This window comes from Leuciscus leuciscus (assembly GCF_965113295.1).
Source record: "Leuciscus leuciscus genome assembly, chromosome: 12".
NCBI classification, from domain to species: domain Eukaryota; kingdom Metazoa; phylum Chordata; class Actinopteri; order Cypriniformes; family Leuciscidae; genus Leuciscus; species Leuciscus leuciscus.
The window spans coordinates 16245070-16261087 of record NC_138736.1 but is presented as its reverse complement, the minus strand read 5'-3'; the positions used below and the strand labels follow the sequence as shown (position 1 = coordinate 16261087).

General features: G+C 43.1%; 1 protein-coding gene across 1 annotated transcript in view; it reads left to right on the top strand.

The window, feature by feature from the left end:
* The first annotated feature begins 289 nt into the window (after positions 1 to 289).
* Positions 290 to 16018, top strand: part of ncaldb (neurocalcin delta b) — a 24002-nt gene continuing 8273 nt past the window's right edge. Inside the window, 1 exon segment of the mRNA XM_082185376.1 lies at positions 290 to 457. The gene's annotated coding sequence lies outside the window, so the exon portion shown is untranslated.

Sequence of the window (16018 nt, the reverse complement as noted above, 5' to 3'; positions counted from 1 at the left end):
TAGTTGCAGATAAACTTATTATATATAAGAAAAAAACGTTCTATAACTTTTAATAGAAAGACTGTAAGATTGAATGTATATATATATTTTATTTAACTAAGTTTGAAAAGTAATAGCTGTTTTTTCTGACATTAAGAAAAAATCAAGAAGTGACAAGGAGCAAGAGTCAATGCTGAGTTCCTGTTGCCAGGGCAACGGTGGCTCTCATAGGCTTTTCAGGCAGGTCATGTGACCAGCAGCTTTGACGTCACTGGGGGAGGCAGTTTGGTGCTCTGAACTAAGCTGCGGGTGAGTCTTGTGGAGTTTTTCGTTGGAGCTGCTGGTTGCATCAAAGCTTGTTCCTGATACCTGTAGCTGCATATCACCACTGAGGCCACACAACGCCTCTTCCCTGCAGAGGTCCCCGGGTTATGGCAATCTAAAATCTCACGGCACAGCAACAGAACAACCACCTGAGGTGAGTTCTGTCCTTTTTCTCCATGCTTTGCTCTTTTTCTTGCAGGTGAAGTCTCAGTGCAGTTATATGGTGGCCATGCACTGATGCACAAGAGGACGAGAACATGAAATTGAAAAGAGACAACTGAGATTTTTCAGTATCCCATGAGGTTTGGATGACTGGAAGCAAACTGTTGTTTGATACAACAGTTTGAACTATTAGGATGAGGACATCTCTATCTGGAGAATGAAGGTCACCTGATCTCACCTTCTTCCACTGAGAAACCTGGAACTGACAACATGCTGGAAGGCGACCGACCTGAGTGAATGTCAGATCATTTGGCTTTGGATAAATCCTGGAACATAAGGCTTAGAGGAGGGAACACTGCATGAGGCTACATCTAAGCTATGCATTTTGAAGTGCCATGTAGATACTAGAGTTTTTTGAATATCCGAATATGTCTGAACAACATGCTGGGTTCAAATTTATATATACATGTATAAAGGAAAGTCTAACTGGTCACCAAGTTCTTCACAATTTTGAATAACCCTTCAGCTTTTATACACATGTATGAATTAAAAAAAATGCGAATAGTCCATGTAATTAATACGAGCCCATAAATTGTCATTTAAAAAGTCAGACTATGTCTGTGCAAACATTTTTAAAGCATATGCAAAGGTTTTTAAGTTACAACGCAGTTATAACAGCTCACCTATTGATTCAGTCACATGTATCATGTGAAAGAGGAAATAAGTATTTTGCTCCAAATGACTATTGACTCTCATTATTGAGTGGTTGATCACAAGTACACTGAAAAATAGAGAAATATGATATAGTCATTTGTTAAGTATCACTGGGAACTCTGGTTAAGTGACAAACATGTTCTGAGAACACTTAACAAAACATCTCAGGTTGCAGGAAGTATTTGAGACGCTCTTTTTTCCTTTTTGTATTGTTGAGGCATGCATGTAGGTTACACAGTGACGTTAATTTTGCTTGTTTTTTATCTGACTGGCTGTTCAGAAAGCATTCTGCTCAGACAGAGTTTTAACCCACAATCTGTCTAAAAAGACGCAAGTGGGCGCTTGGAAAAATGTGACGGTCTGTAGGGATGTGGAAACAGAGACGCGCGGCTTTGTGGGAGAGTTTAGTAAAGCCCCAGAGAGCCGAGAGAGAGAGAGGGAGAAAAATAAAGAGACAAGGAAATTTAGAAAAGGAGAGGGGAGTGTGGGTTTAAAGAGCTTCCTGCGAAGAGCTGCCATGAGGCGAGATGGTAGAAAGGGAAGAAAGGAGGAAAGAAAGCTGGCGACATCATAGGTCCAACAGGTGGAACTGAAATCGCATCATTTACGTCAAGGTGAACCATTCTGGGTTCCTCAACAATTAAGTGAACTTAAGAACCATTTTCCACTTTAAAAACCTTTTGTGCAATGGAAAGGTTCCATGGATGTTAAAGTTTCTTCATGGAATTATATATGCCATTAAAGAACAGCTGTGTAACAGCAGTGTCCTGTTGTTTGATTTGCTTTAAAACTATTTTAAACAACACTTTGCAAATTCTAGTAGAATTATTTCAAATATTAACTGAGTTTATATTAAATGAGTGACTACATAGAATACTTGTACTGTAAAAAAATAAATAAATATTGAAGTGAACAGCGAAAAGAGTCTTTAAAAATGCTGAAAAACAAAGGACATATTATTTATGTGTAAGATGTGTAGTATATGCTTTGAAGGCAAACATGGATAATAAAAGTTTAATCTCTAGCATATAGACTGACTGTATAGATTAACATAGGTTTGGTATCAGAGCATTATGACCAGTGCTGTTCATTAATGTCTTCTGTTTAGTTGTGCACTTCATGGCAGTGCAAATATAGACCTGGTGGCTACAGAGTCCATCTTCTCTGAGTTTCAGCTTAATCATGGTAAAAGCATATACTGTGACTTGTCTCTCTTATAAAATGCTTCATCTCCTTAACATCTCTAAGAGCTTTTGAGTCGCAGTGGACTGTGATGCCCAGTGCAATGTTTTGCCCACGGTGTTTATTGAATCGTGAGAATTGTGTGTATTTTTAATGAGGCTGAGGCTAGTTATTATTGTAATGTAAGTGACAGCAGCTGAGAACAGTAATAGCACATTGTAATGAGAAGTGGTGTTGAGCCATAGTGATTTCACGCTTGAGTTCATCTACATTCAATTTGTAAGCACTGAGGCTGTGATATAAAAGCATTTCCAGTTTGTTGACATGTCCTGTCACAATTGCTGTAATGGACCAAGATTTAAAACTGCAAATGGTATGAAAAAAATGTTTCCAAAAATAGGCCCTTTGCAAATATTTACGTTAAGAGCATGTGCTGGAATTGTTGAGCATGTCTCACGATGGCGGTTAGGGCCGTTCTCACAGATGGATGGAGGATTGTGTCGAGGTCAAGCAAGGATAGTTTATAAGCAGTTAAAGCTTTTAGATTGATTGTTGAACGTTTACATTTGAACTGGACAAACATGTTTTACGTCAAAAGTCTGGGCATTAATATAAATTTGCTGTGTCTTCTGACAGGAAATATGGACCTTAACGACCTCGGCACTGGTATAAAAAAATGTCAGCCTAGGGTGTGTGATATTTATAACTACTTTCAAGTACATTCACTGAATTTTTCTCAGGCAAGCGAGACATTTAGATGGTAATTTTACTCTAGCTTTCAACTGCTTGTACTTTTATACGCAACCATTATTGTAATGGAATGGTTTATACGCAACCATTATTCCAAATGCCACACTCTTATTTCATAGTGTTTTAAAACCAATTTGTGAAGGCAAAGATTTCAGCAGAGGTCACGCCTTGTTTTACGGTCACTGACTTTCTACATCCATGCAGAATCCCAGCTTATTTTAGAAAGTTTTACTCATTGAATTGTGATGGATTTATTTTATATTGCATATTTTATTTCATATTTAATATTGGGCGATCCTGAGGTTGCAGATTAATGCAGACTCAGCAGGGGAAAATGTCTTGATGTATGCATGCATGGCTCACAATTTGACTTTGACTTAGAACAGCACATTGTTGTGTTTTAGGCATTACCAATGGATTCCATAACGTATACATGCTGTGCTTTCTTTATCACCAAGTCCTGGTATAAGATATTTAGTGGTCCTTACATAACAGACATGAGTCTATATTTATATCCTACTGCTTCAGATTAGCCCAACAGAACCTTGAGTTAATCCTTCAGGTACAAGGAGAGAGAGAGAGAGAGAGAGAGAGAGAGAGAGAGAGAGAGAGAGAGAGAGAGAGAGAGAGAGAATTGAGTGAGAGAGAGAGAGATTTTGAAGCAGATTTGATGGCTAGTTAGCTGAAGAAAATTAAACTATGTGTAGTTAAAGGAAAGTGTTTGATGTGTGTTCTTTGCAGTCAATGCAAAGACTCCTGCGAGCGAATTTCACATTTAATATCTCCAGAAACCCAATATTTATAGACTGCATCACTTAATAATATTGCCAGATCTTGCTAAGTAATTCAAGTGACTGTTATTAGGAATGGGTCATTGAATCTTTTACTCAACCGATTTATTCAAAAATATGGATTCATTCAGAAATGAAACCACTTTCTGCAATAATCGTATCTAACTTAACTTTAAAAACTAAAAACATATTTTTATTGCTAATTCTATTTCTTAATGTTTTGTTTAATTTAACCTTTTTAACGATTCATCTTTATCATCTGGACCTAAATGTTACAGAATACTGGAACTTGAAGTGAAAATGGAGATTGCCTCCATCAATGTAGCTTCGATGGGGAGCTCTAACAGACCCAACGAGGTCATGATTAAAAGAGGAAGGAACTTAGAGGAGTACGTGGAGGAGCCACCTCGCCGTCTGCAACAACATCACTCTCATGGAGGGGTTTTGGATCAGACTCGATGACAAGATTCGGCTGGTGATGCGATGAGGAAACTCCTGCTGGGCGCTTCGCACTGTGGGTCGACGTATCTTCTTTTGATGTAGGCAAAGAGAAAGAGGACTCCGTGGCGAGCGTCCAGCCACACTTTAGTCCGTCTCGGATGCAAAGCCTGAGGTCCTGGCTGACCAGGTGTGTGAGCCTGCCACAACATGGAATATTGGTGGTGATGGATGAGGAAGAAGGGCTGGTCGACTGGGAGACTGAGGTAGTGTTTCCCACCCTGCCCACCCACAAAACTTCTCTGTCACTAGTCCTTTCCTACACCAATGTGTCTTCATCGCCGCTGGTCCTGTCCAGTCCAAGTTCTTCGTCTCCACCAATCTCAGTCGTCATAGTGTTCTTTGTCACCACCATCCCTATCCATCATGGAGCCTTCATCCACAAACCAATCTTCTCCTACACGCTCCACCGAAGCCAGCAATTCCCTTGGCTCCGCTGGCTCCCTTCAGCCCCTCAGCTCCACCATCAGCCCGGCCATACAGCCCTGATCTGCCTTGTGGCTTCCGGTCCTCATCTCTGCCCTGGCATGAGGAGTCCTGGGCTCTGCCTCATCCCTCTGAGCCCTCAGTTCCACCTCGGCCTATCAACCAATCGGCTTCGCCTCGGCTCCTCACCCCCTCGGCTCCACCAGGAACGTTGTCCTTCCGGCTCCACCGGGCTTCCCTTGTCTCACTTGCGCCGACCTGGTCAGTCGTCGCTCCACCATCGCCACGGACTTCCAGGCTGTCTGCCACAAGCCTCCGGCAACCTGGCTTCACTTCAGCCGCTCGTCACTGGGACTCCGCCTTGGCCTCCCAGTCTCACCGGGTCTCTTGGTCCCACGGACTCAGCCTGGGCCTCTATATCCTACCACCAACTACAACCTTGGCTCCTCCCTCCATCACTGCAGCCGTGGATCGCCTCATGGCCTCATGGCCATCTCCTGGGTCATTCTGAGGCCGTCCATTCCTCCCTGGATCCTACCACCATCCACTCCTCCATGGCTTCTCTCTTTCTCTGCTCCACCCTGGTTCCTCTGATCTTTTCCCCTATTGGTTACCAGCACCTTGCTGGTCCCTCGTCCACCTCCAGAACCTCCGCCCTTATTCCCTTGATCTATCCATGCGTTCTGTCACGCGTTCTTGATCTGGCGTTCTGTCACGATCTGTGTGTTTAGTTTCATTTTCATGGACATGTTATATGCCTCATTTACCTGTTTCCTTTTTTCCTAGTTTCCCGCCAGTAATTAGTTGTCATGAACACTCATTCAATAATCATACCTGTTCGTTATTTTGTCATCATCACTGTGTATTTAAGTTTAAGTTATTTTTGCTCTATTTAGTGGTCCGTTATTGTTGTGTTCTACATGCTGTCACGTTGCCTTTCTTCATGTGGATTACTTGTTTGTTTTATTGAACTTTTTGGACTCTTCATCATCATCTTCTGGACCAAAAACTTTACAATTAACAGCAAACATTATTTATTTTTTATTATCTATTTAAATTGAATGAATCAAACACGGCACTAGTATTTGACATGTTTTTCAGTAAAAAATGCATATACACCATTTTAAAAAAGATTAAAAGCAACAAAAAAAAGATATTATGAGCTGATAGGATGACATGTAAAGACTGTTTTAAAATGTAATTTTATTTATTTGTTATTTATTATTTTGTGAATTATTTCCAATTTTTTTCTTAAGTTTACATTTTGAAATCTGTAATACATATCCTAACATGAGGAAACACAGGTGAAACCTGGGCTAAATGGTTATAAATGAGATAAACTGAAACTGATGTGGCATGAATTTGGTGATAAAATGTCACAGATGTAAAGTGCAGATTGAGGTAACAGTTGCCATGAGTGAGCCACAGAAACCAACAGTCTTGCAAGGGTTTGGCATAAAATTAATAGCTATATGCAAGGCCGCCTTAATGCACGGGCTTACCTGGGCTGAAGCCCAGGGGCCTCCCAAGTTCAGGGGCCTCCCATGTTCAGGTTTATGATGAGCTGAAAAGGTCATATTGTTTTAACTTGTCAGATTTTGTCGCTGTATGTCGCTAGTCGCTTGTGGACGTTGGTAGTGCTGTCGCTCTAATGTTATTGTTATGGTGCGTTCACACCAAACGCGAAAAGAGCGTCTGGCGCGAGTGATTTCAATGTTAAGTCTATGCAAAGACGCGTTTATGCGCGTCTAGAGGTCCCGCGGCGTGTCCGCTCAGTGCCGCTAACGTCTCCGCTTTGGGGTGTCTGTTGCGAGTGTGTTTAATCGACGTTTTTTTCAACACACGGACAGTATAATCATCAGCGATGCACGCGATTACATTTAGAAATAGACAAGCTTTGTTTCCAAATGCACCAAGCAATGATCCTTTCAATTTTATAAACTTTTATAAACCCAGCCAAAATAATCACAATGAACACATCCAAAATAAAATCTTTAACATATAACAACTGCAAAGCGTCTAATTTGTAAACAAAATGATTTACGCACTAAATCCAGAATAAACTCACTGAGACTGTCGATAGTTTCTTTTCCGTGCATCATTTTATTATATCCATGTTTGTGGTTAGTTACTGTCAAATCATATAAAACAGTGAAATCGCCCTCGAACTCTTCTGTCTCTCCTGCACTCGAGACGGTGACGGGAGCTAAGCTCCACTGAAAGGCTTCTTTCCTATTGGTTGTCGCTCGCGAAAATCGCTTCTCATTTGCATAAAGTTGAAATTTAGTTGCTGTGTGTGGTTGTTAAATAAAGTGTCTTGTGTTTATGTGCAGTGATATGTTAATAACAATATTAAAATTAAAAACAATATAAAAAAAAAAAAACTCACTGTTGTAGGTCTCGAAAGAAACTAATGCATTATGTGATGTAGATTACCTATTACACTTTTTTTAAAATGAGACTCTATTAATCGAGGGGATGGGGGGCCTACAAAACCTCTCAGCCCCGGGGCCTAACATTAGGTTAAGGCGGCTCTGGCTATATGTGAGATACATGAGATCCGTGAATAAAACATTAATTGATCCTGATACATTTTCATATTGAGCACGCTGGCTATCATTATGTTAATGCTCACTTGATTTTTCCCCATGATTTTAATTTGAGCATACACTGAACCTAGCCATGTAAATGCAGCACTGTAGATGACTGCTGATATGTGAAGGAAATTTCCACATTGACTAATGTCACTAGATGTACCCATGATAACTCATAAACAGAAATGCTGTACTTTCTTGCACAGTTAACACAGTGGTGTATTTTGGTGAGCATGGGAAACAAGAAGGAAACTATGAGAGCATTTGATGAATTCATTTCATAGAACCCTCACAAAGATGAATACAGCGCTGTCATTTTCCACAATCATACTTCAGTTTCGGAGATTGTGGTTTTATTCTGTCTCTGTGGTTTTGAGGGGTGGAGGGGAAATAGCAACTTTTATATCAAACAACACACACCTTCCTGTGTCTTGTTCTGTCATTAAATGGCCACTGTTGAGAGAATGTTAATTTCTATCTCTTTGATGGCTCATGCTTTTGTAAGGCTGTCAACACAAGTCAGATGTCACAAATCAGTTTGGTTTGAACGTCAAACTGGATGTTCTACGTGTTCTCTGGTGATCAAAGATGAGAAGGAAAATAGTTAAATTAAATGTTTGGCTCTGAGTTCATTCATTCATATTCTTTCTTTCTTTCTTTCTTTCTTTCTTTCTTTCTTTCTTTCATTCATTCATTTAATTATTTATTTATTGATTCACACACACACTCACACACACACACACACACCACTGCCCTTTGAATGAATGAATGAATGTCTAGTAAAATATCTAAATATCTTTAAAAGTATTTATTTAAAACTAGGATACGATGTTCTGTAAAATGTGAAAAGCTTTGATTAAAATATATATGTAAAAAGAAACTAGGATATTATATAGGCCTATATACACATGAAATAAGTTTTTATCCCAATGGCAAACACTGTTATTTTATTATTTCAGTTTGAGTCATTTAGTTTTTTTCATTTTCATTTGTCTTTTATATTTCTACTTTAGTTTTTTTATTTCTGTTTTAGTTAGTTATTTTAGTACTTACATTTTTATTTATTTCAGTTAGATGACAATGCAACATTTCTTTACGTTTTTTATCTAATATTAATATTCTATTTAATTTGATTAACAACAATGATTTTTAAGTTTTAGTTTTAGTACACAATATTTATATATAGGCTATATGTATGTATGTATGTATGTATATAAACTGCATATATTTAGTTTGGTGGGTGTGACATGTTCTTGAGTAACTAGTCACCTGTCCTCAGGTCATTGAAGGGACATCTGTGCCTTGTGTCCACCTGTAGCACCACATGGCCAAGCTGTCTGTGGGCCTGCGTTATGTAAGCGTGACGTCACCAAAGTGCTATTGGAGGCTCTAAGAGTCTTAGGGTTAATTTGAGACAGAGATCTTTGAGCTGTTGGCCAAGAACATCAGTGATCCCACGAGCCATTCGGGCTAAGCTCAGGTTCTCAAGAACATGGCTTGTTCTGAGGAGGGATCAGAGGTGATGTCATCAATGATCGAAAAGGCCAAGAGATACCAGACAATAATAGACATGCTATTCTATCTATGTTTCAGATAATCTAGTTTACTTACATTCTATTGTTTTATTTATCCATAAATACCATTGTTGAATACTGGCACATTTTTTATACAAAGCCAAATGTTGTTTCACGAACAGTAAGATTAGACCGTCTGTTACCATGACAACGGGTGGAATGTAATATAAATGCCGCATATCCATTAAGCAATTACATTTTGATTGATCACAATGCTTTTATCCATCTGCTCCATCCACAGAAGCGGCATGAAAGTCTGTTGTGGACAAATGGGTCTGTTGTGCTTTGTGTGTTCAGACAGGATGGGTGGAGGTAGTATGTGTGTGTTGTTGAAGGCTCTGGTTTGTAGAGAGAGGTGAGGATGGAGTGTTCAGTTTGGTCAGGCCTTTGAAGATCATGGGAGAATACAGAAATTGTTCAGAAAACAGTTCTAGATGTTCGTAAATGGTCTAATGGTACAGTCATGTGTAAGCAGACAAAAACATTTTAGATGGGGAACACATAAGTCAAAGTTGTTTTTTCAAATTGTCAGCTTTGATGAAATTTTTTTTTTTACAACGCAATACTATTTGCCTCTAGGTTTCCATGGGCACATAATTCAAAGTTAAAATTAAATTAAAATAACCATTTAAAAGTTTGGGGTCAGTAAGATTTTTTGTTATGCTCACTAAGGCTGCATTTGATCAAAAATGCTGTAAAAAAAAACAGTGATACTGTAAAATATTATTACAATTTAAAATATAACGGTTTTCTATTTTAATTTATCTTAAAATGTAATTTATTCCTGTGATGGCAAAGCTGAATTTTCAGCATCATTTCTCCAGTCTTCAGTGCCAAGTGGTCCTTCAGAAATCATTTTCATATGTGGATTTGCTGCTCAAGAAACAGTTTTTATTATTGTCAATGTTGAAAACAGTTGTGCTGCTTTATTTTTTTGTAGAAACTGTGATAATTTTTGTTATCCAGGATTCTTTGATGAATAGAAAGTTCAAAAGACCAGCATTTCTTTGAAAAAGAAATCTTTTGTAACATTATGAATGTATTTACTGTCACTTTTGATCAATTCAGTATTTCTTTCCTGAATAGAAGCATTAATTTCTTCAAAAACAAAAATCTTACTTACACCACACATTTGAACAGTAGTGTATTGTAAGGGGCCAAGGAAAATGAATATTATGCTAATATCATTATTTTTTTCACAGAAATGACCAAAACTGAAAAGAAAACTTTTTGACTGGTATGATTCATATCTTTAAAACTATTTCTTGACATTCATTTGACTAATTAATTTCAACTTCAAAGATATTTCACCATTTATGACTGACAGTTTCCCACAAGCACATACTGTAAGCGAGAGAGAAACAGATGTGGGACAGATAAATGTGCACTAAAGTTCAAAGAGTACATTTTTATATTTTGCATTATTTTTCTCACACTTTTTTCATATTTTATTAAATAAAAGATAAATAAACACTATATATAGTGTCGGGCAGGACGGTCACATGCGCTACGTGAGGAGCAGTGAAAGGCAAACTGATGGACTGCTTCCTGTTTACAAGAGGAGTTTCAGTTTCTCAATCTTATAATCTCCCCAGTGTTATTTTTTGTCCCCCATCACTCTCCATCCACTCTCATCTCAGTGGACGTGGATGAGAATAAAGAGTCGTTGTACATGCCATTTGTGTGCCTGACATAAATTTTATGCATATATAAAAATGACTTTTATTGTGATTACTTAATGCATTGTAAATATACATTATTTTAATGTTTTTTTTCCTTACATCATTAGGATGTTTGCAGCTTCTCCTTGCTGTATTAAAATGAACCAGGAAAAAGCAGTGATTTCATAGAATTACCCTGATATGTGCTCTCGAGATCATATGTATGTAAAATGGCAGGCACGTGGGTTTTTATAAGAGATTTGCATCAGGAAATGATTTTGGTGCAGCTGCACACACACATAGACACACACTGCAGAAGGTGAAAGCATGCACTGCGGTCTACCAGTGGAAAGTTCAGTTGACAGAATGGGAAAAGGAAGAGAAATTTTCGATATGTGTGCTTTGCATACATACTAGTACAATTACAACAAGGGGCTCGTACCGTCAGGGTTTAGGCAATGCAGAATTGCTGTTTTCTGCTGTGTATGTTTATTGCAGAGCTCATGAGACTAAAACTGAGAATCTTATATTTGTCTCTAAAAAGGAGAAATAGATACTTATGAGAAAATTGTTGAACTATAATGTATGCGAATAGAAAGTCAAATCAGTGATCTGGAAAAATGATAACCATCTGAGATACTGCTGATGTAAGAAAAATTTGTTTAGGTAAGTCTTTCTCTGCAAGCATGTCAAAAACTAAGCCGATCAGATTTCGCTCCCCTTCTGACGTAGGAAGGGGATATTATTATAATATTACCGCCCCTTGATTTGCACGTTTCCACCCAAGGCGCCGACATTTTGGTTTTCGCAAGCGACAACAGTGTAACCAGTTCTCTTACGAGAGGTACTCTCGTACTGCATAAATCTTACGCTAGGGGAAAATCTCTTTTCCGCGAGATACTGAAGCCAAAAAATTATCCTTAATTTTGAAATAATGTAAAACGCGTTGCGGCAGCATGCAGACACAGGCGAGACGGCTTGTGCGCCTATTGGCTGCCCTGCGGCAACTGCAGCAGCCTATCGATAAGGCCCACTCGTGACGTCAGCTCCAATGGGGGCGCTTCGCGCCCAATACGTCACGTCCCGCCAGAATGGGCGTGGTCTAGGGCTATAAACATAGCTTCGAGAGGCTAGCTCACTGATTTTTCATCTCTTCAGCGAAGCTCTCGCATCGCTGGATCCGGAGAGAAGCCGCGCCGTCTGAAAAAGCCTTTCAGCGGGACGAGTCGACACTCTGAAGCCGCTGGCCGCGCCGCCTTCAGTCGCCTTCCTGCTGCGCTATCCGGCGTTATATCCTTTCTCTGCTACTGTGTTTTGTGTATATGTGTGTGCTCGCCGCCGCGACACACACTCTCATTGCACTAAAAGAGCCGGGCGTCTTTTTCAAGACGCCCCTTTCCTGAGGATCACGCAGCTCTCGCGCTCGCGCTCGCTGACGGCGACCGCCCTCACTGCGAGCCAGTTACTGCCTATGGTGACTCTGAGGACTCACCTGGCATCCTTCTCCGAGACTGCTCCTCCGCCCCCCCCCCAACCCGCAAAGCTCGCCGGTGCGCCCGCTTGCCTTGCCTGCTTGGGGGATGATACCTGCTCTCCCTCTGTTCGAGCCGCGCAAACCGCGCCGTTCACAGGGGATGTCAGGAGCGGACGGTCACGGGGCTAGCTTTCTCTCTCCCTCTGTTCGAGCCGCGCAAACTGCGCCGTTCACAAGGGAGGCTGGAAGCGGACGATCGGGGTTAGTTTTTCTTTACGTTACAAGAAAGCTACCCTGCCCTTGCGCCCCATTCACGCGTCACTCACCGGCGAAAAGACAACTCAGTTCCCTGATTAGGCGACTGGAAATATCAATATTGCAGCAAACGAGCCTGTTGTAACACGCACGCTTGCAAGCAAACGCCGAAGAAAACATGTTGACGCTCTCTTATATGCTCATGCATCTATACACCTTTGTGTTCCCCCCTGTGGCTCAGTGGCGGAATCTTAGGTTTTTCGCACGAGAGACCGGGGTTCGAATCCCGGTCTAACGGCAGATATATTATGCCGCCAATGCTTCGCTCTGTCAGTTCCCTGAAAGGCGACTGCAGATGTGCATTTTGCAGCCAACGAGCGCGCTGTACAACCCGCTCGCCTGCACCCAAACACCGTTTCTATGGTTCCCGTGCGTCACTGGCGAAAGGAGAAAAGGGTGTTTTTAGCCCCGCTGCGGCCGGGCCGACCTCCACTCCTGACACATTTCTCATTCCCCTCTTAAGTTCAGGTGACTGGAAATGTCAATATTGCAGTGAGCGAGCCTGTTGTTTTGCACGCACGCCTGCAAACAAACGCCAGCATGTTGACGCTCTTTGATAATACTCGCGCTACTGAATGTCTATGTGTCTTCCTCTGTGGTCCAGTGGTAGATCGTCAGATTTTCACGCGAGAGACCCGCGATCGAATCCCGGGTCTACCGGCAAAACACAGTTTTTGCCGTCAATTCTCGCTCTGGCAGTTCCCTGAAAAGGCGACTGCAGATGTGTATTTTGCAGCCAACGAGCGCGTGGTACAACCCGTTCGCCTGCACCCAAACTCTGTTTCTATGGTTTCCGCCTCTGAAGTTCAGACGACTGGAAATGTCAATATTGCAGTGAACAAGCCTGCTGTAATACACGCACGCCTGCAAACAAACGCCAGCATGTTGACGCTCTCTGTTTCTATGGCAACTTCTCGCTCGTTCAGTTCCAGTAAATGCGACTGTTCCAGTGTATTCTGCAGTAAACAAGTCGGCGAAACAGCCCGCTTGCCTGCACACAAACGCCGCTTTTACGGCTACCCAGATAAATCCCATAAGAGTGTATTTTCTGGTGTCCCGGCCACGGCCGATGGTGTTACGAATGTAGACGAAATTCCTACACACAAACACAGCCCGTCACACAGGGCTCGCGCACATGAAATCGACCCAGGTCGATTGCGCACTAAACGTGGTAAATGTGCCCACTGCCCAGTGCCCACAAACACTACGTTCCGCATATCTCAAGGTTTCTGTAAAAACAAAACCAACGTGCATTCGCTCTGCTCAGGCGGACAATGCTCTCAGTGTTGTAAATGTGCCCGCTATCCCGCGCCCACATTCACACATAGACATGACAGGTCCTACGGGACTCGCCCAGCCCTCCCCTCTCGGTTGACCACCGCAAAGGAGTCGAGCGCGGGCAATCTGCCCGCTGTTATCAGCGCGCCCCCTGCCTCGAAGCGCGACGCTTATGTTACAGCACACCGAAGCCCCTCTGTCGCTGAGCGACCAGAGCGCGCTCCGCATTCAGCCCCTAGCCATTCGTGCAGATGCATGGGCAAGGCTACCCGGGGGTTTTGAAGTGGGTGCTAGACATTATAGAAAGAGGCTATTCGCTACAGTTTCGCCGACGCCCTCGCCGCTATGTGACGCGCGTCGAAGCTACGGTAAAAACAGAAGTAGCACCACCTACTTCGAGCCGAAATTTTGAAACTGTTGAGCAAAGGGGCCATAGAGCCTTTATCTCAAGCTCAGAGTGAAGGAGGGCTATACAGCAGATACTTCCTGGTACTGAAAAAAGACGAGGGTCTCAGACCCATACTAGATCTAAGGCAACTGAACAGAGTGCTTGCGAAGCAACAGTTCAGAATGCTCACGACCAGAAAAACCCTCACGCACATTCGCCGAGGAGATTGGTTTGTGTCAATAGATCTGAAAGACGCATATTTTCAAATACAAATAGCGTCACGTCACAGGCGACGTTTGAGATTCGCCTTCAAGGGCCAGGCATATCAGTGCTCAGTCCTACCGTTCGGCTTGTCTCTAGCCGCTCGCACCCCTCAGACTACAGGGCATGCGAGTATTGAACTACTTGGACGATTGGCTGATTCTAGCTCAATCTCACTCGGTGCTCATAGAGCACAGGACCATTTTGCTCGATCACCTCGAGAATCTGGGTCAATTGGGCGAAGAGTTCTCTGTCTCCCAGACAGATAATATCTTTTCTGGGCAGAGAACTGGACTCGCTGTCTATGATAGCGCGACTGTCACCAGAGCGCGTACTAGACATTCAGCGCGCAGCGAGCTCTTTCCGCTGCGGCGCATCTGTCCCGCTCAAGAAATTTCAGAGGATGCTAGGTCTCATGGCCTCAGCATCATCAGTACTTCAGCTGGGCTTGCTTCGCATGCGCCCGCTACAGTTCTGGCTGAAAGCGCGAGTACCGCGCCGAGCGTGGGCTTCCGGTCTGCTTCGTCTCAAGGTCAATCAGAAATGCATCGCAGCTCTGAAACCTGGGAAAGCAAACGACTTGTACCAATCAGGTGTTAGCCTGGGGACTTCCTCGAGTGTGAAGGTAGTGTCTACGGACGCCTCCACCTTGGGATGGGGAGCACTGCTCAAGGGCAGACCGTTCTTCGGCCAATGGTCAGAACGGGAGAAGCTTCTACACATAAACTGCCTCGAAATGTTGGCAGTAGACAACGCACTGACGCGTTTTTGTCCCTAAATACGAGGACACCACGTCCTGGTCCGCTCGGACAACATGTCAGTGGTGTCCTACATAAATCGCCAGGGCGGCCTCAGGTCCCGAAACCTGCACAGGCTGACAGAACGCCTCCTGGTGTGGGCTCAGCGCAACCTGCTCTCGCCGAGAGCAGCGCATGTGCCAGGGCTCCTGAACGTAGGACCGGACAGACTGTCCAGAAACAATGTTCCGACAGGCGAATGGCCTCTACACCCACAGACAGTCCAGCTTCTGTGGAAGAAATTCGGCAGAGCGGAAGTAGACCTGTTCGCGTCCCAAGAAAACGCTCACTGTCTGGAATTTTTCTCCAAGAGCAGGGACGCGCTGGCTCACGTATGGCCCCGCCGCCCGCTCTATGCCTTTCCTCCCGTCTTTCTCCTGCCTCAGGTGATAGAACGGATCAGAGAAGGATGCTCAGTGCTACTCGTAGCGCCGTTCTGGAAAAACCAACCCTGGTTCCCAGTTCTGATGCAGCTAGCAAGCACTGCCCCATGGCCAGTGCCAGTGAGGAGGGACCTCCTCTCTCAGGCCAAGGGCTCGTTTTGGCATCCGCGCCCAGAGCTGTGGTCCCTTCATGTTTGGGCCATCAACGGGTACCCGCTGACCTCCCCAAGCGGAGTGTTAAACACGATCACGCAGGCTAGAGCTCCGTCTATGCGACGTCTCTATTCCTCGAAATGGTCAGTGTTCTCCAGCTGGTGCACAGCTCGTGGCGTGTCGCCGCTAGACTGTGGGGTGACGGAGGTTCTCTCCTTCCTACAAGAGCTGTTGGACAAGGGCAGGACCCCTTCCACGCTCAAAGTGTATGTGGCGGCCATAGCAGCGTTCTCAAAAACAACGCTGGGTCAGTC